Source organism: Tupaia chinensis, unplaced genomic scaffold (assembly GCF_000334495.1).
Source record: "Tupaia chinensis unplaced genomic scaffold, TupChi_1.0 Scaffold000147_1, whole genome shotgun sequence".
NCBI classification, from domain to species: Eukaryota; Metazoa; Chordata; class Mammalia; order Scandentia; family Tupaiidae; genus Tupaia; species Tupaia belangeri.
In genome coordinates this window covers 8,368,698-8,394,793 of record NW_006159617.1, presented here as the reverse complement: position 1 = coordinate 8,394,793, position 26,096 = coordinate 8,368,698, and the positions used below count along the sequence as shown (strand labels likewise).

General features: G+C 40.3%; 1 long non-coding RNA gene and 1 other non-coding gene across 2 annotated transcripts in view; both read left to right on the top strand.

Annotated features, from left to right (window-relative positions):
• Positions 1 to 21,354, top strand: part of LOC114007284 (uncharacterized) — a 52,343-nt gene extending 30,989 nt beyond the window's left edge. Inside the window, exons 2-3 of the long non-coding RNA XR_003548914.1 lie at positions 3,037 to 3,142; positions 21,178 to 21,354. This is a non-coding gene — a long non-coding RNA (uncharacterized LOC114007284). The remainder of the gene's footprint in view (positions 1 to 3,036; positions 3,143 to 21,177) is intronic.
• LOC114007297 (U6 spliceosomal RNA) lies at positions 5,675 to 5,781 on the top strand. The gene has a single exon (XR_003548922.1). It is a non-coding gene; the product is annotated as a U6 spliceosomal RNA (small nuclear RNA).
• Positions 21,355 to 26,096: the final 4,742 nt, after the last annotated feature.

The window sequence follows — 26,096 nt, the reverse complement described above, 5'->3', positions numbered from 1 at the left end:
CATCCCCCCTGGGGGGTGATTTCTCGCTTTCTGTCTCTATGTCTCTCTCTGTCTGTCTGGCGAGCGCACGCGCCCTACAGTGAAAATCTCTTCAAAAAAAAAGAATTGCTTGGAGCCAGCCAGTGACGTGGTTAAGGCAGGAGGATCCCACACGGTCGAGTGTGCAGTTTGAGTCCCAGACATGGTGCCTTGAAAATCACACCAGGTGCATGTGGATGTGTGACCAAAATCCGGAAAGGTGGAGGAGAGATTGTGGCATGACTATCCCCCAAGAGGGGTGCTTTTTCTCTCTCTCTCGCTATTTCTCTCTGTGGGCACATATTCCCTCTGGAAAATTAAAAAACAAAAGAACATTTTGAACAAGGAACAAATACCTAAACATATTTTTCCTAAAATATTTATTTAAATACTTACTTGTATTCCTTTTATCATTTTGAAGATCTATAAAAGAGTGTCTGCTGACTACTATCACAATCACTTAAAAAAAAAAAGGAACAAATGTTCTTTCCTATAATTCTGTTTTCTAGTGATTGCTATTACCTCCAAGCAGAAATTTCTAAGGCTGAATTTAGTGGCGTTCACTGAGTGATTTATTTATTTTTAAAGAATTATTTTTTTTAACTTTATTGACTTATTTATTCATTTTAATTTGACCAGAGAGGGACAGAAGGAGAGAGAGAGGGAAAGTGAGAAAGTAAGCGTAAGCCACCAGGTCCGGGACTTGAACAGCAGTTGGCCATGTGGGCCAGCACCCTTAAACACCACACCACCTGCTGGCCCCACATTGAGTGATTTTTATTCCAGTATAAAAGTCCAGGAAAGTTTTGAAGAGCTGCAATGTCAGATCTGCCAGCTCTATGTGGTAGCTATGGAGGACTGAATAATTACAAAAGCATCCAGACTTGAGGTTCACATCAGTCACAGAAAAAGTTCTGGCCTCTTCGAGTTTTATTAACTGCAGCAAGATCCACTTTGTCTGCATGATAAAGAAGTACAATGAGGATCACATGCTAGCCCCTAGCATACTACTCGGCATATACTAGTTGCTCAGGAAATGTTTGTTGAATGACTGGAGAGAGATATGCATGAGATAAACCCATGCTATATAATCTACAATCCTCTTCCATAGTGTGTGTAGGTGTTTATGTATGTGTGAGGTCTTCAAACACTCCATGGAAAATGTGTATCAGAAAAAATAATGCATGGATTTCAAAAATTTTTGCACCAAAATGAAGTAATATTTTAATTTCATTTTCCATGAACTTCTTAAAGTCCCCTTGTATAAAATAGTGTGTGTGTGTGTATATGTATGTGTATATATATATAATATATATATGATCACCATATATAATCAACTAACAGCTTATTTTATTTTGTTATTAATTTTTTTTTCTTTCTTTTTTCTTATTTATTTATTTACATTTAATCATATGTCTTTACAGTGTACAATATTTCTTTTTCCAGCACAAATACTATGCATGTCAGTCAAGACAAAGATATTACTATATACATTAGCATCAGCATCAGCTGCTCATTTTTTGTCAATTAAGCATACTTCCACTTGTTTTTCCTTCCCCTTTCCCCTCCCTCCCTTCCATTGATTCACGAAAGATCTTAAATTGAAAACATGGACAAAGCTAGAATCTAGTGATGAGTGCATTGTCATTTTCTTCTGAAACATTTTTTCTCTCTTCATTCTCCCTTTTACTAAAGAGAGGTATAAACTAACTTATTTGCAAAAAAAAAAAGACGTTAATCTCAATTTGGTCTGTTTGGGGCTTTTAACATCCATAATGAAAAAATATTTTGAAAGGAAAGCACTTTTATGACTCCTTGAAAGAAGACACATTTCTAAGAGATTTTCACACGTATTAACAATTATCACGCACTCCAGTGTCACTCAAACAAGGGGACAGGTTTCACCGCTTTCTGAGCACAAGATTAGGATCCAGTAGAATCGGTCTTACACAAAGCCAATGCAACATCTGCTACTCGAAACTGGTGGCTGAGCCCCAGTCCAAGTGGATTCCTCTCTGTTAAACTGATGGCTCCAGGAGCTTGCAGGACTCAGGTCCAGCAACACTGTTGGCACCAGGCACTTGTTACAATGCAGAGTCAGGCCAAGCACCAGACCTGCTGAAACAGAGTCTGCATTTTCCACCAACCCCAGGTGATTCAAATGCATGCTGACATCTGTAAAGCACTGCTCTAGGGAGGGATTTATTAATTTATTAGTTGATACATTTTCCTAAGAACCAGTCCTTTGGACTCTCTCAATAGGTTATTAATATTATTTTATTACTATTAAGACCAATATGTGTGTATGTTTAAATTTACTTACTTTTACTTTTTCCATGAGAGAGAGAGAGAGAAGGGGAGAGAGAAAGAAGCACCCGCCTCCCCCAACAGTTCTTCATGCCATGATTCACCACTGGCCTCAGCCAGCCAGGATCACTGGCAGGCAGGTGCACCAGCTTTTACAGGGAGGCTCTAGGATGCGAACCCAGGACTTTCCCATGTGGCCACGGCACCTGGAGCATTGTGTTACCACTCATCATAAAAATCATCCTGGGGTATTTAGTTCTGGGCTCCTTTGCTAGATGGTCTTATTTAACAGGTTGGGATCAAGCCCTCTGTATTTTCAACATGTTCTTCAAGGGATTCTTATGCTCAAGCTCCTTTGTGTAACACTGTTTTCCTTTGGTGGGCCTCAAATTTCATAGAACCAAATGAAATATTGGTGTAAAAAAATGATGTGCATCACTCAGGCATATTAGAGAAATAAAATGCTTACATCTTATAGTAACCCCCAAACAGGTTGTGTATAATGTACTTACACCCTATCAATGCTAATAAAATTGTCCGAGCCAGATTCGATATTATTGGCCTTCGAATAATGTCAGGGTTTTCATGTTTAAAACAGAATGAAACAAGGGAATGAGTGAGAATCTTCAGAAATCCAAGAGGCAGAGTGTGTTTGTTCTGCTTTTATGCCGGTGCTGTTTGCATAGGACATAATTTATTATTGTCTTCTAGCTACGCGGGGAGTCATGTGCTGCGATGGCTCTTATGTTGCTGACAAGCTAGCCTGGCCCTGAGTAAACAGCACTTCATCATCAACACAACCCAACTGTACATACAGGTTGGCATTTTATTCTCCCCATCTGCCTTCTACCTGATAAATTACTGTTTTAGTTACATGTATACAAATACTATTTGTTAATCTGCTCAAATGTCTCCAAAATGTTTTCCCTACCTTAAGTTAAAATACATGTGCATACAGATCTATAATGCCTAGTCAGTTTGCTGAGGGTTTAGAAAAATAAAGGGAACCCCTCCCCTTTAATTTACCACCCACACCCCAAACACACACATGCTCTGTATTTGCCTTTATTTATTATTATTTTTTAAATTATCATATGGTGCATGCACTCCCCAGAGAGAGAGAGAGAGAGAGAGAAAGTGAGAAATCACCCCTTGTGGGGACAGCCACGTTGCAATCCATTTTCCTCCATTCTCCTCTTTGGATTGTGGGCATGCACACATGAGTCTGGCATGATTTTCAAGCCACTGGGTCTGGGACTCAAACCGTGGTTAGCCATGTGGGATCTGGCTGCTTTAACCACTATACCATCTGCTGGTCCTTAACATATTCTATGTTCGTGACCCTGGTCTAGGATTGCTGTGTGAAATTTAGGGAATTATTTTACTACTCGTTACAAGTGGGAATTAACTGGCAAAATCCCAGACTAACCCCACCAGTTAGGAAGAATGGCAATGTTCTCTGTCACAGCCCTTTGTGGGGATGGCCATGCTGCAATCCCTTCTCCTCCATTCTCCTCTCAGGATCTTGGGCATGCATGCACACGTGCCCGGCGTGATTTTAAGCTGCCGAGTCCGGGACGCGAACCGCGGTCAACTATGTGGGAGTCCAGCGACATAGCCATTACGCTAACTGCCCTCATTTTATTTTTTCTATGAGAAACAGAGAGGGAGAGAGAATGTCACCCCTTAAAAGTTCCTCATGTTGGGGCTTTGATCATGGTCAGCTTATGTTTGATTGTACCCTATTTGGCACTAGCAGCTTATTAAGAGTGGTCAGAATGGTTTGTTTTAGAAACTACTAAAAAGCTGTGGGAGAATAATGAAAAAAAAAAGAGAAAAAGAAAAGTTCCTCATGCCATGATCCACCCCCAGCCTTAGCCAATCAGGATCATAGGAATATATGTACGTGCCTGAAATTCTCAGGGAGACCTTGGGACACGAACCCAGGGCCTTCCCACATGGTCAAGCATCACAGAATGTTGTGTTACCACTGAGCCACTGCTGCCAATCTCCAGCTCCTTTCTCTTCTTTGTCTACACATTCTCCTTGGTGATCTTATTCAGTTTCAAAGCTTTAAAATTATCTATCTGCCACTGACAGCTGAGTCCACATCCTCTGAACTCTGACCATGTCTGTCTACATGGTAGTGCCAAATTAATGTTTAATAATCACCTCAAATAAAATATGAACCCCCCCTTCTCATTTCATTTAAACCATTAAATGGTACCACCAATCACCCAGTGATCCAGCCAGACATGAAGAAATTAGTTTTGATTTCCCCCCTCACTCCTCACACAATTCATCATCAAATTATGAATTATTCATCATCATTAAATTTACCTTTCAAACATATCTCAAGTCCAAATATAGCTTCAAGTTCTCTCTATCTCCACTGCTGTCCTAGACACCATTATCTCTTGCATGAACTTCAGTGGCAGCTTCCTAACTGGTCTCCCAAGGGCCACTCTTGTCTCACTACAATAATTTTTCCAAATAGTTTTGAAGTAACTTTTAAAAAGGTAAATCAAGGCATAGTGCAGTAGTACACACTACTAGACACTGTTGAACAGCAGGCTGAAGCCACACAAGAAGCCCAGGTTTGATTTCTGGACCAACCTGAAAGCCATGATCAATGATACACACCTGTAGTCCCAGCTATTTGGGAGACTGAGGCAGGAGGATCACAACAGAGTGAGACTTTGTCTTTTAAAAAATGTAAACCAAAGGGTCAGCAGGTAGTGTGGTGACAAAATTGCTGGACTTCCACATGTCTGACTGTGGTTCAAGTTCTGGACCCAACAGCTTGAAAATCACGTCAGGTACATATGCACGTGTGCCCAAAAACTTGAGTGGAAAATAGAGGATAAGAGACTGCAGCGTGCCCGTCCCTGTGTGTGTGTATGGTGATTTCTCACTTTCCCTTTCTCTCTTTCTCTCTCTCTCTGTGTCTCTCAGGTGGCCATATGCACCCTAAGGCAAAAAGCCTAAATAATAAAAAAAAGTAAGTCAAATAATTATACTCTCTTGCTTAAAACCCACTAAAAGTTTCCCAATGCAATTATTATTATTTAATTTACAAAAAAAAAAAAAAACTGGGATAGGATTAGCAGATAGAGGGATGGTTACATAACTGGACTCCTATATAGCTGACCAAGTGTGAGTCCCAGACCTAGTGGCATGAAACTCATAAAGGGCATGTGTGCTCCAAATCCCGAGAGGAGAATGGGGGAGAAGAAATTGCGACATGGCCATCCCCCCCGGGATGTGATTTCTTTCTTTCTGTCTCCCTGTCTCTGTCTCTCTGGTGAGCACACATATAGCAAAAATTTCTCTTGAAGAAATAACTGGGGTGCTCGCTTCAGCAGCACATATACTAAAATTGGAACAATACAGAGAAGATTAGCATGGCCCCTGTGCAAGGATGACACGCAAATTCGTGAAGTGTTCCATATTTTTGGAAAACCTCTTTAGTAAATGGTGCTGGCTAAACTGGGTACCAGCTGAACCCCCATCTTTCACCATTAACAACAGTCAACTCAAAATGGATCAAAGATCTGAACCTAAGACCTCAGACAATAAAACTACTGGTGGAAAATGCTGGGGAAACTCTGGGAGACATTGGAGTAGGCAAAGACTTCTTGAATAAGACTCCCAAAGCACAGGCAATAATCCCTAAAATAGACAAGTGGGACTATATTAGACTAAGAAGTTTCTGCACAGCAAAGGACACAGTAACAAGTGTGAACCGACAACCCTCAGAATGGGAAAATATTTTTGTTAAATATGCCTCAGACAAGGGACTGATAACGAGAATACATAGGGAACTCAAGTGCCTTATGCGAAAAAAAATGATTAACCCGATTAAAAGATGGGAAAGTGAGCTGAACAAAAGTCTCTCTAAGGAAGACATACGAACAGCCAAAAAGCATATGAGGAAATGCTCGACATCCCTCATCATAAGGGAAATGCAGATAAAAACCACAATGAGATACCACCTAACCCCTGTCAGAATGGCAAAGATTAAGAATATAAAAAGTGATAAGTGTTGGCGGGGATGTGGTGAAAAGGGAACCCTCCTCCACTGTTGGTGGGAATGTAAACTAGTTCAACCACTGTGGAGAACAATATGGAGGTTCCTCAAAGATCTACAAATAGAACTACCATTTGATCCAGCAATCCCACTTCTGGGTATTTACCCAAAAGACAGGAGAACGCTCAGTCAGAAAAGTGCTTGCACATCCATGTTTATTGCAGCATTATTCACAATTGCCAAGACATGGAACCAACCTAAATGTCCACAAACTGATGAATGGATTGGAAAAGTGTGGTATATATACTCTATGGAATACTACTCAGCCATAAAAAATAACAAGACCCTGCCATTTGATAGAAAGTGGTCAGATATGGAGGATCTATTGCTGAGTGAAGTAAGCCAGGCTATGAAAGAAAGATATTGTATGTATCCACTCAATATATACCAACTATCCGCATTCTACGGTAGAGAGCAAAAAATTGGAGGACATAAAAGCAGTGAAGGTATTTAACGAGAATAGGACAGTGTGGAATGGAGGAGGTGAAGAGGATAGAGAAAGATAGCAAGAGAACAATAGAGAGGCAGGACGTTGATGAGAAACAAATATGGTTTATTACCTGTTGATGAGGACATGTATAGTATTTTCAACTGGATTGGTCTGAGAAGTATTTCATGATGTGTAAAGTCTTTTTATAAGCAAAAGGAGAAATAGTGATGGACTGTTTTAAAAAATAATTAGAGGGAACCAGCAGTTTGATAATAAAAATAAAAAAATGCAAAAAAAAAAACTTGTGAATTAAAAAAAAAAAACTGGGAACTCTCCTTGAGAGTAACAGTTTATATAAGTCAATGAGAAAAAGTAGACATACCAATAGAAAAACAGTTGAAGAACAAAGTTAACTATGAAGCAAAGCAAAAAAATGACAGAAGATACAAAACATATGGGAAGGCAGTGTTTAGCTCAGTAGTAGATTTTTTATCCCTAATCCCAAATTAGACTCAATGAATGAGCTTCTGTTTGCCACTATACACATAACAGCTTTTAGGGACAGTGCTGTAGCCTAGTTATTAAGGGAGCCTGCTCCCATATGGCTGACCATGGTTTAAATCTCAACCCCAGAGGCTTAAAAATACTATGCTGGGGGCTGGCAGGTGGCGTGGTGGTTAAGGCACTGGACTCCCACATGGCCGACCGCAATTTGAGTCCCAGACCTGGCAGCTTGCTTGCTTGCTTTCTTTCTTTCTTTCTTTCTTTCTTTCTTTCTTTCTTTCTTTCTTTCTTTCTTTCTCTCTGGTGAGCAAATGTACCCTACAGCAAATTAAAAATGTTAATAATAATAATAATAAATAAAATTAAGTAATTTATAATTTAAAAAAACCACACATTGAGTGCATGTGTACTCAAAATTCTAATAAGATGGAGAAATGAAGAAGAAGGGGTTGAAGTGTGGCCATGTCCCACTGTGGGATTCTCACTTCTCTCCCCAGGTCTCTATCTTTCTCTGGCAAGTACAATTGCACTCTGGCAGGTTAAAAACAAGGCACAGTGATTTTACCTTCTGCTAAATCAGCAATGGATAGTCTTTCTCATTACTTCCATCATTTCACCTCCAAGTTCCAAATGACCTTCAGTGGGTTTTGCTGTGAATATAACACCGTTCACTTAGGTCCAGAATTCTAGACTACACACACAAAATCCAAAGCAGTTGTCTCCCTTACAAATTACAAGTAAAAGGTAAGGACTGAAGGTTATATTAAGTGAAAAATTATTTTTTAATGTCAAGGACAAGCTACTCCCAGATTTGTTGGGTATGGAATCTTGTTTTTTGGCAGAAATGGAAAAATCAAATAAGTAGCTATCACTTGTAGATACGATGGTTGTCCATAAAAATTATGAGCAAGATTAAAACACAAGATTGTTCAGTTGCATTTTTGAGAACAGCAAGTCTTAGAAATATAGTTTGACAATCCATAACTACCTTGTAAGCATGGGGCCAGCATAGATTGCTGAGTTACTAAAATTTAAGAGTGTAATTTGACATTTATACTCCGCACGGATTTATTTCTAGACTGAGGGCTATTTTTTTTTAAAAATCAAGATATAAGAAAAATGCTGAGGTATGTATACAAATGTTCCAACTGAAAGCTTTATGATTTATGTTACCAAAATTTCATTATGATGTTTAAAATATTCAGCAATAATAAAGTCTGATAATTTTGACAGGAAAATGATTTATGAGAACACAAAATGCATAAATTAAGAGAGATTTTATCCTGTTTTTCATACACTCTTTAATTGGTAAGTTAAGGTATTTCCCATGCTTTTCTCAGCCATCTTTTTTTTAAACATTCTATTGTTATTTTTCTCAGCTAGCCAAGGCATCCTAGTCAACTTCACTGCATCTATTAAAACTATACTATACATCACATTTGGTAAATAGAGTCAGACAGTACGTACTATCATTCTTTTGTTTTGGTTTGGTTTTGCTGTAGGGTGTGTGCACACTCTGGAGAGGGACAGAGAGAGGGAAAGTGAGAAAGTACCCTCTAGGAGGGATTGCTACACCACAACCCCTTTTTCTCTAGTCTCCTCTTGGAACTTTGGGAACACACGCACATGCACCTACCATGATCTGCAAGTCACTGGGTCTGGGACTTGAACCATGGCCAGTCATGTGGGAGTCCAGTGCTTTAACCACCATGCTATTTTCTAGCCCCATATTATCATACTTTATAGATAAGGAGAGAGCTCTTCCATAAAAATATTTTACAAAAATTAAAAACACCAGGAGCTGCCCCTGTAGTGCAGTAGTTAATTGTTGTACATGAGAAACCAGATCACAAATCTTGGACCCAGAGGTTTGAAAAACACACTGCACATGTGTGGTGTATGTCCAGGATCTGATGAAAGGAGAAATGGAGGAAAAAGGATTGTGGAATGATCACACCATTTTGAGAGGTGATTCCTTACCCACTCCCACTCTTGGCAATAAAAATAATATGAAACATACTACAATACATAGATGAATATGTAACTTATACATAACAATATAATTTTCATTTAAAGCAATAGTATATTGTCTTAGATAATTTTAACAATCTTTTAAGAGAACTATTTATTTAATATTATTATTATTTTAACTTGCTACAGGCACATGCACTCACCAGATAAAGACAGAGAAGGAGAAAGAGAAAGAGAGAAAGAAAGCCACCAGGTCTGGGACTTGAACCGTGGGAGTCTAGTGCCTTAACCACCATGCCATCTGCTGGCCCCAACTGACATAATTTAATTCGGTACTGCCTCTGCATTCAGTACCCTGTAAATGCTTTCCCACATCTCATTTAAACTCACGATACCCCAGTGAGGTAGGTAACATCAGCTCAGTTCTGCACTAAGAAAATGGAAGCTTTGAAAAGAGAAGTCACTGTGGTCACACAATTCATACATGTGAGAAATAGGATTCCAACCCAGGTTCGTCTGACTTCAGAGCCTTTTTAATTCCTACATTATTCTTAAATGACAAGATTTTTCACCACCAAAAATATTACTGATTGCTTTAGATTTTTTTCTCTTTAAAGTCTGTTTTGTTCTTTCATGAGAAATAGCCTGAACTGTGATCAGCCATGTTTTAGAGACAACGAGAAATAAAGAAAGACAGGCATGCCTAGTTTCAGCTGACCTAATCAAGGGCACACCCACATGCCTGGTATGCGCAGGGAGGTTCCGGGACTTGAACATGGCACTGTTCCCATGTCGGTTCAGCTGTGCTACCAATATGCCACAGCCTGCTCCTACTTTTCTAAAAGCAATTTATTTCTTCCGAGAGAGAGGGAGACACATAGAGAGGAAGAGAGAAGTACTCCCAACAGGATCTTCTCGCTGCCTTCCTACCCTTGCCTCAGCCTGCCAGGATCAGAAGCACGTACATACGTACCCCACCTGCTCAAGGAAACCTCAGGACTTCTCATACAGCATCAGCATCACAGAGCATTGTGTCACCCATGCTACTGTGGCTGACCCCAGTTTTTGTTTTGTTTTGTTTTGTTTTTAGAGACATTTTTGCCAAAGGGTGTGTGCACCTGCCAGAGAGACAGAAAGCAAGAAATTACCCCCCAGGAGGAATGGAATGGCCATGCCACAATCTCTTCTCATCCAGTCCCCTCTTAGGATTTTGGGCTCACACGCATACACACCCGGCGTGAGTTTCAAGCCACCATGTCTGGGACCATGGTTGACTACATGGGAGTCCAGCAATGTAACCACAATGCCATCTGCAGGTCCTGACTCCAGTTTTCAACTTAACAGAAAAGTAGTATTTTATTATTTCATTGACTTCTGTTGATTCTCCTTGTTCCCATATGCAAGCAAGTCACATCCCTGATTTTGGCAACCACTAATAATATGCTGCTTAAATTTTTTGACAGTCCAATATTATCATGTTTTATAAGTAAATTCAGTTTCTCATCTACTCTATAAAATATAAAGGTAGGATAATCATTAATTACATGCAAGAGCCTAAAATTGAAAGCTCAAAGAAATTCTTATAAAGAAGGTGATTTTCTTGCAGCAATGTGTGATTTTGGAAAGTTCCTTATGCACCTGTTTACAAGGCAGGATGGAGGAGAGGTTGTCCAGAATTACCTTCGTGTGGTTTTGTTTGTCCTGGTAACCTAGACACACAAATGATAGAAGAATCCCACTTTACTATCCAATATGTAAACATCTCATTATCTAAAGTTGCTTCCAACATTACTTCTCCTCTTCCTCTTCCTTTTAAGGAGCTGGTTGCTCTTTCTTTTTTTAAAAAAGAATTATTTTATTTAACTTTATTTATTTACTTATTTTAATTTGACCAGAGAAGGACAGAGAGAGAGAGAGAAAGTGAGAAACCAAGCTGCCAGGTTTGGGACTCAAACTGCAGTCGGCCATGTGAGAGTTCAGCACCCTTAACCACCATGCCACCTGCTGGCTCCATTACTTCTCTCCTGTTCAAAAGCCCACAGAAAACGAACGAGAAATTAGGATTTCTACAAGGGGTAGAAGGACTACAGAAGTTTCATTTCATTTTTGCTCTTTTCTCTAACCAAGTAGAAAAGTCTTAATGGGAGAAGCCTACAAGAGTAAAGTTCCCTAGTTAAAGCACCATTATCAAAGACAACGACAATGCTGTCATCAGTCTTCAGATGCTTCAATTTAGATCAAGCATACCCTAAGTATTAAAGGAAGGAAAGCTCCTGTAAGGCCCTCGCTTGGGTTGAAGAATTCAAGAGTAGAGGAGGAGATTCCATGTTTATTGACAACTGACAAGCACTGCTTTCATGTCATGGGACAAATAACTATTATTTCCTATAACCATATCAGTAATGAAGAGAGGGGGGGAGGGAGAAAGGGAGAGAGAGAGAGAGAGAGAGAGAGAGTTGGGAGTTAGCTCATCAGAAAGCACAGGTTTAAGTTAAGAACTTCCTGAAATGCAGCGAGTTTGTCAGGCCACATGGAAGTGAGTGAGTTAAGTCACTGCCCCATCCTCCCTGTCTCCCTTATAAAGGGCTGATCCTCCACCTGCACAGATGTGGCCCTGGACAAAGACGCTGAACTACTCTACTTCATAAAATAGTGGTCCTAGGCAGGCTCTCATAGCAGTTAGTAGTAGATTAAATACTTGGATGAGGGAAGTTTACAACCAATTAAAGACAAATAAGTCATCACCTCATTAACTAGCTCAGGCTAATTTACATTATCCTGATGGAGAGACCCAGAATCACCCCAATTTTCCTCTACAGTATAGATTTAAGGACTTGGTAAAGAAAGGGCTAGATTTTTGTTTTCCTCAAGGGCTTCTTTTTTGTTTATATATATTTTGTTTTCAAAGAATTATTTTAATTATTTAATATTTTTATGTTTATGTTTTTTAAAGTTGACCAGTGAGAGAGAGGGAAAGTGAGAAGGCAAGCTGTCAGTCTGGGACTCAAACTGCAGTTGCCCATGTGAGAGTCCAGCACCTTAACCACCACGCCACCTGCTGCCCCCCCATATGTTTTTAAGTGTTTCATTATGGGAACAAATAACACAAGGTACATGGGTAATGGAAAACCCATATATTAGGCATGCTTTATTTACTTATTTATTTTAATTTTTTTAGGAATTATTTTATTTAACTTTATTTTTATTTATTTTCATTTGACCAGAGAGGGACGAAGTGACAGAGAGAGAGAGAAAGTAAGAACGCAAGCTGCCAGGTCTGGGACTGGTGGATCATGTGAGAGTCCAGCACTCTTAACCACCATGCCACCTGTTGGCCCCTTAATTCTTTTCCCCACCCAGGTTGTTGCCCTAGGGCACGTGTGTTTGCTGGAGAGACACAGAGAGAGAGAAAGTGCGAGGGAAAGTGAGAAATCATCTAGTAGGCGGGATGGCCATGCTGCAGTCTCCTCTTGTGCATTCTCTTCCTGGGATTTGGGACATGCACACATCTGCACATGGCATGAATTTCAAGCAACCAGGTCTGGGACCAAAACTGGTCAGTCATGTGCGAGTCCAGCACTTTAACCACCACACCACCTGCTGGCCCCAGGCACGCTTTAATTTTGAAATGGTAGAACTGGGCAACACTCTAGCTCCCAAATAAACTAGAACAAGCCATTATTTCCTTAACAATTTGGCTCTCTTTTATTTATTTATTTTGTAAAAATAAATGATCTAGTTTGAACATTATTTCAAGAAGGGAGGAGACCTTATTTCTTTTTCTGGGTTCCACTTTGACTTATGGAAACCATCAGCTAAACCTCCAGAGTGGTTGCTGTACATGTATATCACACACTTCTGATGTTTCTAAGCTGTGTCAATATTAACCTGACCAAATGAAGATCAAACTGTCTCTTTTGTTCCTCACGCTCCTCACATGGGGAGCACAATATGGCTCTTGTCAGAGGTGCTTCATCATTTTGGCTCAAGGAAACTGTCAGTACAGTTTGGGATTCGTTTTTCATGGGCAGATATCCTGATGGGTCTAATGAAGCCTTTCTGCTGACAACTCATTTGCTAAAAATACCCGACCAACACCAAGTTTAAGTGAGGAATAGGGTTGTACCCCCTTCACTATCAACACAATGAAAGTAATTCTTTTTTTTTTTAAGTCTCAAGAATCGCTCCATCAAGGCACACACCTCTCACCCCCCATATTTGTGTTCTTGCTCGTTTCCATTCGCTCACTGATACACTTTATGACATTCGTAAATTGGAATATAATAGGGTAAACACCAATCTTAGAGCACACATGCAGAGCCAACAGTCTGTGTACGCCATTTGTTGCAATCTAAGCTAATTACCAGGAACCCCCTCCTGAGGGTTTTGGTTCTATTTTCTTTTGGCAGCGTCTGTGTGTGGGGAGCTTGAGGGTTTCCTTTTCAGGTAAGGACACTGGGTTGTCGTGACTCTCTTGGCTACAAGTCATTGAAACTGAACTGTAACTGGTTTAAGTAGAGAAAGTTAGAAGGATCTGGGGAGTCTTCTCACCGACGCCATGGGAGGACCTGAGGACTAACTGGGAAAAGGGCAGAGGCCACCCTGCCTTTCCATCTCAGGCGTCGCTTGCTTGCTTTCTTTCTTTCTTTCTTTCTTTCTTTCTTTCTTTCTTTCTTTCTTTCTCTCTGGTGAGCAAATGTACCCTACAGCAAATTAAAAATGTTAATAATAATAATAATAAATAAAATTAAGTAATTTATAATTTAAAAAAACCACACATTGAGTGCATGTGTACTCAAAATTCTAATAAGATGGAGAAATGAAGAAGAAGGGGTTGAAGTGTGGCCATGTCCCACTGTGGGATTCTCACTTCTCTCCCCAGGTCTCTATCTTTCTCTGGCAAGTACAATTGCACTCTGGCAGGTTAAAAACAAGGCACAGTGATTTTACCTTCTGCTAAATCAGCAATGGATAGTCTTTCTCATTACTTCCATCATTTCACCTCCAAGTTCCAAATGACCTTCAGTGGGTTTTGCTGTGAATATAACACCGTTCACTTAGGTCCAGAATTCTAGACTACACACACAAAATCCAAAGCAGTTGTCTCCCTTACAAATTACAAGTAAAAGGTAAGGACTGAAGGTTATATTAAGTGAAAAATTATTTTTTAATGTCAAGGACAAGCTACTCCCAGATTTGTTGGGTATGGAATCTTGTTTTTTGGCAGAAATGGAAAAATCAAATAAGTAGCTATCACTTGTAGATACGATGGTTGTCCATAAAAATTATGAGCAAGATTAAAACACAAGATTGTTCAGTTGCATTTTTGAGAACAGCAAGTCTTAGAAATATAGTTTGACAATCCATAACTACCTTGTAAGCATGGGGCCAGCATAGATTGCTGAGTTACTAAAATTTAAGAGTGTAATTTGACATTTATACTCCGCACGGATTTATTTCTAGACTGAGGGCTATTTTTTTTTAAAAATCAAGATATAAGAAAAATGCTGAGGTATGTATACAAATGTTCCAACTGAAAGCTTTATGATTTATGTTACCAAAATTTCATTATGATGTTTAAAATATTCAGCAATAATAAAGTCTGATAATTTTGACAGGAAAATGATTTATGAGAACACAAAATGCATAAATTAAGAGAGATTTTATCCTGTTTTTCATACACTCTTTAATTGGTAAGTTAAGGTATTTCCCATGCTTTTCTCAGCCATCTTTTTTTTAAACATTCTATTGTTATTTTTCTCAGCTAGCCAAGGCATCCTAGTCAACTTCACTGCATCTATTAAAACTATACTATACATCACATTTGGTAAATAGAGTCAGACAGTACGTACTATCATTCTTTTGTTTTGGTTTGGTTTTGCTGTAGGGTGTGTGCACACTCTGGAGAGGGACAGAGAGAGGGAAAGTGAGAAAGTACCCTCTAGGAGGGATTGCTACACCACAACCCCTTTTTCTCTAGTCTCCTCTTGGAACTTTGGGAACACACGCACATGCACCTACCATGATCTGCAAGTCACTGGGTCTGGGACTTGAACCATGGCCAGTCATGTGGGAGTCCAGTGCTTTAACCACCATGCTATTTTCTAGCCCCATATTATCATACTTTATAGATAAGGAGAGAGCTCTTCCATAAAAATATTTTACAAAAATTAAAAACACCAGGAGCTGCCCCTGTAGTGCAGTAGTTAATTGTTGTACATGAGAAACCAGATCACAAATCTTGGACCCAGAGGTTTGAAAAACACACTGCACATGTGTGGTGTATGTCCAGGATCTGATGAAAGGAGAAATGGAGGAAAAAGGATTGTGGAATGATCACACCATTTTGAGAGGTGATTCCTTACCCACTCCCACTCTTGGCAATAAAAATAATATGAAACATACTACAATACATAGATGAATATGTAACTTATACATAACAATATAATTTTCATTTAAAGCAATAGTATATTGTCTTAGATAATTTTAACAATCTTTTAAGAGAACTATTTATTTAATATTATTATTATTTTAACTTGCTACAGGCACATGCACTCACCAGATAAAGACAGAGAAGGAGAAAGAGAAAGAGAGAAAGAAAGCCACCAGGTCTGGGACTTGAACCGTGGGAGTCTAGTGCCTTAACCACCATGCCATCTGCTGGCCCCAACTGACATAATTTAATTCGGTACTGCCTCTGCATTCAGTACCCTGTAAATGCTTTCCCACATCTCATTTAAACTCACGATACCCCAGTGAGGTAGGTAACATCAGCTCAGTTCTGCACTAAGAAAATGGAAGCTTTGAAAAGAGAAGTCACTGTGGTCACACAATTCATACATGTGAGAAATAGGATTCCAACCCAGGTTCGTCTGACTTCAGAGCCTTTTTAATTCCTACATTATTCTTAAATGACAAGATTTTTCACCACCAAAAATATTACTGATTGCTTTAGATTTTTTTCTCTTTAAAGTCTGTTTTGTTCTTTCATGAGAAATAGCCTGAACTGTGATCAGCCATGTTTTAGAGACAACGAGAAATAAAGAAAGACAGGCATGCCTAGTTTCAGCTGACCTAATCAAGGGCACACCCACATGCCTGGTATGCGCAGGGAGGTTCCGGGACTTGAACATGGCACTGTTCCCATGTCGGTTCAGCTGTGCTACCAATATGCCACAGCCTGCTCCTACTTTTCTAAAAGCAATTTATTTCTTCCGAGAGAGAGGGAGACACATAGAGAGGAAGAGAGAAGTACTCCCAACAGGATCTTCTCGCTGCCTTCCTACCCTTGCCTCAGCCTGCCAGGATCAGAAGCACGTACATACGTACCCCACCTGCTCAAGGAAACCTCAGGACTTCTCATACAGCATCAGCATCACAGAGCATTGTGTCACCCATGCTACTGTGGCTGACCCCAGTTTTTGTTTTGTTTTGTTTTGTTTTTAGAGACATTTTTGCCAAAGGGTGTGTGCACCTGCCAGAGAGACAGAAAGCAAGAAATTACCCCCCAGGAGGAATGGAATGGCCATGCCACAATCTCTTCTCATCCAGTCCCCTCTTAGGATTTTGGGCTCACACGCATACACACCCGGCGTGAGTTTCAAGCCACCATGTCTGGGACCATGGTTGACTACATGGGAGTCCAGCAATGTAACCACAATGCCATCTGCAGGTCCTGACTCCAGTTTTCAACTTAACAGAAAAGTAGTATTTTATTATTTCATTGACTTCTGTTGATTCTCCTTGTTCCCATATGCAAGCAAGTCACATCCCTGATTTTGGCAACCACTAATAATATGCTGCTTAAATTTTTTGACAGTCCAATATTATCATGTTTTATAAGTAAATTCAGTTTCTCATCTACTCTATAAAATATAAAGGTAGGATAATCATTAATTACATGCAAGAGCCTAAAATTGAAAGCTCAAAGAAATTCTTATAAAGAAGGTGATTTTCTTGCAGCAATGTGTGATTTTGGAAAGTTCCTTATGCACCTGTTTACAAGGCAGGATGGAGGAGAGGTTGTCCAGAATTACCTTCGTGTGGTTTTGTTTGTCCTGGTAACCTAGACACACAAATGATAGAAGAATCCCACTTTACTATCCAATATGTAAACATCTCATTATCTAAAGTTGCTTCCAACATTACTTCTCCTCTTCCTCTTCCTTTTAAGGAGCTGGTTGCTCTTTCTTTTTTTAAAAAAGAATTATTTTATTTAACTTTATTTATTTACTTATTTTAATTTGACCAGAGAAGGACAGAGAGAGAGAGAGAAAGTGAGAAACCAAGCTGCCAGGTTTGGGACTCAAACTGCAGTCGGCCATGTGAGAGTTCAGCACCCTTAACCACCATGCCACCTGCTGGCTCCATTACTTCTCTCCTGTTCAAAAGCCCACAGAAAACGAACGAGAAATTAGGATTTCTACAAGGGGTAGAAGGACTACAGAAGTTTCATTTCATTTTTGCTCTTTTCTCTAACCAAGTAGAAAAGTCTTAATGGGAGAAGCCTACAAGAGTAAAGTTCCCTAGTTAAAGCACCATTATCAAAGACAACGACAATGCTGTCATCAGTCTTCAGATGCTTCAATTTAGATCAAGCATACCCTAAGTATTAAAGGAAGGAAAGCTCCTGTAAGGCCCTCGCTTGGGTTGAAGAATTCAAGAGTAGAGGAGGAGATTCCATGTTTATTGACAACTGACAAGCACTGCTTTCATGTCATGGGACAAATAACTATTATTTCCTATAACCATATCAGTAATGAAGAGAGGGGGGGAGGGAGAAAGGGAGAGAGAGAGAGAGAGAGAGAGAGAGTTGGGAGTTAGCTCATCAGAAAGCACAGGTTTAAGTTAAGAACTTCCTGAAATGCAGCGAGTTTGTCAGGCCACATGGAAGTGAGTGAGTTAAGTCACTGCCCCATCCTCCCTGTCTCCCTTATAAAGGGCTGATCCTCCACCTGCACAGATGTGGCCCTGGACAAAGACGCTGAACTACTCTACTTCATAAAATAGTGGTCCTAGGCAGGCTCTCATAGCAGTTAGTAGTAGATTAAATACTTGGATGAGGGAAGTTTACAACCAATTAAAGACAAATAAGTCATCACCTCATTAACTAGCTCAGGCTAATTTACATTATCCTGATGGAGAGACCCAGAATCACCCCAATTTTCCTCTACAGTATAGATTTAAGGACTTGGTAAAGAAAGGGCTAGATTTTTGTTTTCCTCAAGGGCTTCTTTTTTGTTTATATATATTTTGTTTTCAAAGAATTATTTTAATTATTTAATATTTTTATGTTTATGTTTTTTAAAGTTGACCAGTGAGAGAGAGGGAAAGTGAGAAGGCAAGCTGTCAGTCTGGGACTCAAACTGCAGTTGCCCATGTGAGAGTCCAGCACCTTAACCACCACGCCACCTGCTGCCCCCCCATATGTTTTTAAGTGTTTCATTATGGGAACAAATAACACAAGGTACATGGGTAATGGAAAACCCATATATTAGGCATGCTTTATTTACTTATTTATTTTAATTTTTTTAGGAATTATTTTATTTAACTTTATTTTTATTTATTTTCATTTGACCAGAGAGGGACGAAGTGACAGAGAGAGAGAGAAAGTAAGAACGCAAGCTGCCAGGTCTGGGACTGGTGGATCATGTGAGAGTCCAGCACTCTTAACCACCATGCCACCTGTTGGCCCCTTAATTCTTTTCCCCACCCAGGTTGTTGCCCTAGGGCACGTGTGTTTGCTGGAGAGACACAGAGAGAGAGAAAGTGCGAGGGAAAGTGAGAAATCATCTAGTAGGCGGGATGGCCATGCTGCAGTCTCCTCTTGTGCATTCTCTTCCTGGGATTTGGGACATGCACACATCTGCACATGGCATGAATTTCAAGCAACCAGGTCTGGGACCAAAACTGGTCAGTCATGTGCGAGTCCAGCACTTTAACCACCACACCACCTGCTGGCCCCAGGCACGCTTTAATTTTGAAATGGTAGAACTGGGCAACACTCTAGCTCCCAAATAAACTAGAACAAGCCATTATTTCCTTAACAATTTGGCTCTCTTTTATTTATTTATTTTGTAAAAATAAATGATCTAGTTTGAACATTATTTCAAGAAGGGAGGAGACCTTATTTCTTTTTCTGGGTTCCACTTTGACTTATGGAAACCATCAGCTAAACCTCCAGAGTGGTTGCTGTACATGTATATCACACACTTCTGATGTTTCTAAGCTGTGTCAATATTAACCTGACCAAATGAAGATCAAACTGTCTCTTTTGTTCCTCACGCTCCTCACATGGGGAGCACAATATGGCTCTTGTCAGAGGTGCTTCATCATTTTGGCTCAAGGAAACTGTCAGTACAGTTTGGGATTCGTTTTTCATGGGCAGATATCCTGATGGGTCTAATGAAGCCTTTCTGCTGACAACTCATTTGCTAAAAATACCCGACCAACACCAAGTTTAAGTGAGGAATAGGGTTGTACCCCCTTCACTATCAACACAATGAAAGTAATTCTTTTTTTTTTTAAGTCTCAAGAATCGCTCCATCAAGGCACACACCTCTCACCCCCCATATTTGTGTTCTTGCTCGTTTCCATTCGCTCACTGATACACTTTATGACATTCGTAAATTGGAATATAATAGGGTAAACACCAATCTTAGAGCACACATGCAGAGCCAACAGTCTGTGTACGCCATTTGTTGCAATCTAAGCTAATTACCAGGAACCCCCTCCTGAGGGTTTTGGTTCTATTTTCTTTTGGCAGCGTCTGTGTGTGGGGAGCTTGAGGGTTTCCTTTTCAGGTAAGGACACTGGGTTGTCGTGACTCTCTTGGCTACAAGTCATTGAAACTGAACTGTAACTGGTTTAAGTAGAGAAAGTTAGAAGGATCTGGGGAGTCTTCTCACCGACGCCATGGGAGGACCTGAGGACTAACTGGGAAAAGGGCAGAGGCCACCCTGCCTTTCCATCTCAGGCGTCCACCTGCTCTCCTGCACACCTGGTGTCCTCCACATGGCAGGAAACACGCATAGTGGCGGGATCCTCATGGAGGCCTTGCGAGTTTCATTACGGCCCACACCCTTGGGTCTTGAGTTTCAAAACCCTGGAGAAAGAACTCTGGTTGATCCCACTTGGGTTAGGTGCCTGGCTTTAGACCAAATAATTGAGGGGGAATGAAAAGAACACAAAGCACAGACATGACAAGAGTTGCATCAAGTCGGCTGGGGAAATGATTTCCTGGAAGAGGGGTGTTAAGCAGATAAACCTACAGGTAGATCCCTACACACCCCACACATCCCACACACCCCACACACAAATCCTCAAACTCCGAAATCCTCCGTTTATTTCCAACCAACCGAGCTTAGTCATAAAGGATGACATGAGGCTTGGAAAAATACTTTCATGCGGTAATTTAGTTAACTTTCATTTTCATGGACATTTACACCCCGGTTAAGGTGGATTTTTTTTTTTTTTAAGACAGATTTTTGCTATAGGGTGCCAGCGCTAGCCACAGAGAGACACTGAGAGAGTGAGTGAGAAATAACCCTCAAGGGGGATGGCTGCAATCCCATCTCCTCCATTCTCCTCTCGGGGATTTTGGGCATGGACACACTTGTGCTCGGTGTGAGTTTCAAGCTGCCAAGTCTGGGATTTGAACAGTGGTCGGCCATGTGGGAGTCCAACACCTCAACCACTATGCCACCTGCTGGTCCCAAAGTGCGTATTATAAAGAGGAGTGACAAAACCAGTCTATAAAAAAAGTTAAGCTTACAAAATAAAAATTATACTTAATCAATACAAATGTATAATATTATCTAAACCAGGAAAAAGAAGTCAAGTCTCTTTATTCTTTCAGGTGAATGTGAAGAATTCTCTTTTGGCCCGTGAAGTCTTCAGGAGCTCAGATCTCCCTCATCACGACCAAACTTCCCGTGTCATTAGCCTCATGTATGAGGCACTGAGGCAGACTTTAAATACAGCTTAGCAATGATCTGTATGCCCTGCCTTCAAGGCAGAGAGGACTTGGGATCAATCTGGTGGAACAAGAGCAGTATTTTAATTGTTATCATTTCACATAGGAATTATTTATACAAGGGCTCTGAGCAAGCCAAATGCAGGAAAATATCTGAATTCCTAAGGGGTAAAAGTAATAACTTTGGAGCAGTATTTCTCAAGTTCAGCACTCTTGACATTTTGAACTGGATAATTCTTTGCCGTGGGGAGTTGTTCTGCGCGTTGCAGAATGTTCACCAGCATCCCTGGCCTCTGCCCCCCAGATGCCAGAAGCAAACTCTCTCCTCTGGTTGTGACAATCAACTTACATCCCCAGATATTCGCAAATGTCTCCTGGAGGGGGGGAAATTACTACTTTTTTTTTTTTTTTTTAAGATATTTTTCCCAAGACCAACCAGGAATCTCAGCTTTAGAGAATAACAGTAGGAGAATATTTTGAAATTTTAAAAAATAGTTCGAACACACTCAGCTTTTCAGAAACTGCTTAAGGCAAGATAATACAGTTAATTCTGCCTGGTTTGGGGTTGGCAGGGGGCATGATAGTTAAGGGTGCTGGACTCCCATATGGCTGACCACTGTTCGAGTCCTGGACCTGGCAGTTTGCTTTCTCACTTACCCTCTCTCTCTCTCTTATTCTCACTCTGTCCTTCTCTGGTCAAACTAAAATAAATCAATAAATAAAGTTGAATAAAATAATTTCTAAAAAAAAATTCTGCCTGGTTTAAGATGTAGGAGAACTCCAAAATTAAAAAAAGAAAAAAAAGAAAGACAAAGAAAAAACAAAAAGAGGTAGGAGAATGATAAATGATTTCCTGGAAGAGGGGTGTTAAGCAGATAAACCTACAGGTAGATCCCTACACACCCCACACATCCCACACACCCCACACACAAATCCTCAAACTCCGAAATCCTCCGTTTATTTCCAACCAACCGAGCTTAGTCATAAAGGATGACATGAGGCTTGGAAAAATACTTTCATGCGGTAATTTAGTTAACTTTCATTTTCATGGACATTTACACCCCGGTTAAGGTGGATTTTTTTTTTTTTTAAGACAGATTTTTGCTATAGGGTGCCAGCGCTAGCCACAGAGAGACACTGAGAGAGTGAGTGAGAAATAACCCTCAAGGGGGATGGCTGCAATCCCATCTCCTCCATTCTCCTCTCGGGGATTTTGGGCATGGACACACTTGTGCTCGGTGTGAGTTTCAAGCTGCCAAGTCTGGGATTTGAACAGTGGTCGGCCATGTGGGAGTCCAACACCTCAACCACTATGCCACCTGCTGGTCCCAAAGTGCGTATTATAAAGAGGAGTGACAAAACCAGTCTATAAAAAAAGTTAAGCTTACAAAATAAAAATTATACTTAATCAATACAAATGTATAATATTATCTAAACCAGGAAAAAGAAGTCAAGTCTCTTTATTCTTTCAGGTGAATGTGAAGAATTCTCTTTTGGCCCGTGAAGTCTTCAGGAGCTCAGATCTCCCTCATCACGACCAAACTTCCCGTGTCATTAGCCTCATGTATGAGGCACTGAGGCAGACTTTAAATACAGCTTAGCAATGATCTGTATGCCCTGCCTTCAAGGCAGAGAGGACTTGGGATCAATCTGGTGGAACAAGAGCAGTATTTTAATTGTTATCATTTCACATAGGAATTATTTATACAAGGGCTCTGAGCAAGCCAAATGCAGGAAAATATCTGAATTCCTAAGGGGTAAAAGTAATAACTTTGGAGCAGTATTTCTCAAGTTCAGCACTCTTGACATTTTGAACTGGATAATTCTTTGCCGTGGGGAGTTGTTCTGCGCGTTGCAGAATGTTCACCAGCATCCCTGGCCTCTGCCCCCCAGATGCCAGAAGCAAACTCTCTCCTCTGGTTGTGACAATCAACTTACATCCCCAGATATTCGCAAATGTCTCCTGGAGGGGGGGAAATTACTACTTTTTTTTTTTTTTTTTAAGATATTTTTCCCAAGACCAACCAGGAATCTCAGCTTTAGAGAATAACAGTAGGAGAATATTTTGAAATTTTAAAAAATAGTTCGAACACACTCAGCTTTTCAGAAACTGCTTAAGGCAAGATAATACAGTTAATTCTGCCTGGTTTGGGGTTGGCAGGGGGCATGATAGTTAAGGGTGCTGGACTCCCATATGGCTGACCACTGTTCGAGTCCTGGACCTGGCAGTTTGCTTTCTCACTTACCCTCTCTCTCTCTCTTTTTCTCACTCTGTCCTTCTCTGGTCAAACTAAAATAAATCAATAAATAAAGTTGAATAAAATAATTTCTAAAAAAAAATTCTGCCTGGTTTAAGATGTAGGAGAACTCCAAAATTAAAAAAAGAAAAAAAAGAAAGACAAAGAAAAAACAAAAAGAGGTAGGAGAATGATAAAAATAAATTAGAAGGGTTAAGCATCTACATGGATATTTTGTTGTGTGTTTTTAAAAGAATGATTCCTCTAATTTTATTTATTATTACCTTTTCTTTTTAATTTGCTATAGAGCACATGTGCCTACGAGAGACATAGAAAAAAAGAGAATTGAAGCCACCGGGTCCAGAACTTGAACCCTGGTTGTCCATGTGGGAGTCCAGTGCCCTAACCACCACACCATCTTCTGGCCTTACATGACAACTTTGTACTAAATGACCAAATATTTTCTTTTACTACGATGGTAGAAATGGAAAATTTTCAGACCACTTGGTGGCAGAGTGGTAAAAATGGCTGGATCCCACCTGGTCAAATGCGTGGTTTGAACCTGAAGCTCCCTGACCGCGTGTGCATGCATGCCCAAAATCTGGAGAGGAGAATGGCAGAAAGGACTGTGGTGTGACCATCCTCTGTGGGGGAGGGGTTCTTTCTCACTTTCTTGCTCTCTCCAGCAAATGCACATGCCCTATAGCAAAAACTGGAAGGAAAAAATAAAAAGAGAGAGAGAGAAAGAAATGAAAAATTTTCATGAATTGTCAAAACATCATTTTGATTCTCTCTCTCTCTCTCTCTTTTTTTTTTTTTAGAGAGGTTTTTGCTATAAGGCACGTGTGCTAGCCAGAAAGAGTGAAAGAGAGAGAAAGCAAGAAATCCCTCCCCAGGATTGTGGCCATGCCACAATCCCTTCTCCTCCATTCTACTCTTGGGATCTTGGGCACGCACGCACATACACCCGGGGTGAGTTTAAGCCACTGGGTCTGGGACTCGAACTGTGGTCAACTACATGGGAGTCCAGAGACATAGCCATTATATCAACCGCTGGTCCCATTTTGATTCTCTTAAACAAACAAACAAACAAACAAAATCACAAGATAGTTTAAAAGAAAGAGCCAGGATTTTACAAAACATCAACTTTTTATTCTTGGAAAATTAAATTTACCTAGATGTTTTCCAGAGGTTTTTGTTTGTCTACAAAAGTTGTATTATTCTAAATCACTTACAGGTAAACAGGTCATTTTTACACATCGAATTTTGTATTTGGAATACCTGAAAATATGTATACTTATCTTTGTTTACTTTTTTTTAAGGTTTTTATCATAGGGTATGTGTGCTCACCAGAGAGAAAAAGAGACAGTGAGAGGGAAAGTGAGAAATCACCCTGTGGGGGGTTGGGGAGGTGGCAATGCCACAATCCCTTCTCTTCTATTCTCCCCTGGGATTTTGCACATGCACGCACATATACCCAGTATGAATTTCAAGCTACCAGGTCCAAGACTCAATTCATAGTCGGCCACGTAGGCGTCCAGTGTCATAACCACTACACCAGTTGCTGGCCCCTATAAACTAATCTTTTAACTCTAGGTAATCTAAAATATAGTAAATACTTCAGGGTATCACTATATAATACATTAAGCCTAGGGCATTGCAAGTGTTTAATGAATAGCTATTACCCTTGCCTGATAACTTGGGCTACATGGGAAAACTCATCAAAATATAATTCTAAAACCTTTATTTCCATATCACCAGTTCTCAACCCTGGCTGTACTTTAGAATAACCCAGGGAGCTGTCAAATAATACAGTGCTCAGAGCCCCCGTGGGTACTGACATATTTTTCAGTGTTCTTCCCATTAATCTAATGTGCAGGTAGGTTGGAGAACAGGGGTCTACACTTACACAAAGAAACACTTTCAATTTGTGTTATCTGGACATCATAGCTTGTGTATTGGTAACTTGTTTCTATTCTCTAGCTATTGAGTGAACTTTTATTGTCAAAACACCAATTCCAGGGAACCAGCAGTGTAATGGCTCTGTTGCTGGACTCCCATGTAGTCGACCGCGGTTTGCGTCCCAGACCCGGTGGCTTAAAACTCATGCCGGGCGCGTGTGCGTGCGTGCCCAAGATCCCGAAAGGAGAATGGAGGAGAAGGGATTGTGGCATGGTCATCCCCCCTGGGGGGTGATTTCTCACTTTCTGTCTCTATGTCTCTCTCTGTCTGGTGAGCACACACACCCTATAGTAAAAATCTCTACAAAAAAAAAAACCACACACACACACACACACACACACAAATTCCAGACCTGTGGTTCACATCTGATTATTTTTTTACACAGACCTTCACTCTCCAAAATGAGCCAATAATTAAATAATAGAGCTTAAACAAATATGTTTTGGAATCCATCAGCCTAGGATTCAGACTCTAGCTCCATACTCGGTTATCTCTGTGCATGTAGGCAAGTTCCTCCGTAATCTTAAGCTTCCATTCTTTCATGTGGCGAATGAGCACAATGACTTATGATGCTAAGAAAAGGGGAGAGCGTGCAGAACACGC